The following is an 808-nucleotide window of genomic DNA, read 5'->3' on the forward strand; positions in this document are numbered from 1 at the left end:
TCTTACCACTAAGAATCACTGTTTGACTCTCGTGTCAAATCAGAGTACAAATCTCCATTATTTGGACTGAGCTTTGCAGGAAAAACCAAACATTACAGCATGTTTAATTGGGAGCAAATGAACCCTCGATGAAAAAAAATTCCCCTCAAATCCCCTCTAAACTAAGTACCAATTACTTCAAATCAATGCCCTCTGGTTGTTAATCCCTCTGCTATTTGTCTCAAATGACTGATGTGCTAATAAAAGCAGGTCTTACACCTGCCTAAGACTTTTAAAAGGACAGTAAAATATAATTCTCAATAACTTAGAACATTTAAAATTAGGCAAGTTTATTTTTAGACCCTTTAAAATAAAAATTTATTTTTCAAAAATTTTAATTTGTTTTGAATAATTAAATTCCATTTTAATTATTTAAATATGATGTTTAAAGTGTGTGTGTTTTTGGGGTATTCCCAATGATACTTGGTGAGTTCTGTGTGCGGAATCAGCATAAGTACGAATGGGAATACCCCTACTTTGATAGGTTGGGCTGGTCCACATGATCCCAGGGATGCGTGTGAAGCGCTTACACCCCTGGGATACATGGGCCTCTACACAGGCCTTCAGATATAGAGGCCCATGGCTGCAAGTCTCCAAACCTCAGACCACCAGGTAGATTTGGTAGAAATTTCTCAGATTGGAGGCATTTGCACACGGGAAGTCTGGACCATGATGTTTTTTCATTCATTAAACACCCAACATCACCCCAATCATGCTACAACTAGGACATCACTGGGATGATCCTCGATAGATTGTGTTGACAAGTTGC

Source organism: Pristiophorus japonicus, unplaced genomic scaffold, assembly GCF_044704955.1.
Source record: "Pristiophorus japonicus isolate sPriJap1 unplaced genomic scaffold, sPriJap1.hap1 HAP1_SCAFFOLD_548, whole genome shotgun sequence".
Classification (NCBI taxonomy): domain Eukaryota; kingdom Metazoa; phylum Chordata; class Chondrichthyes; family Pristiophoridae; genus Pristiophorus; species Pristiophorus japonicus.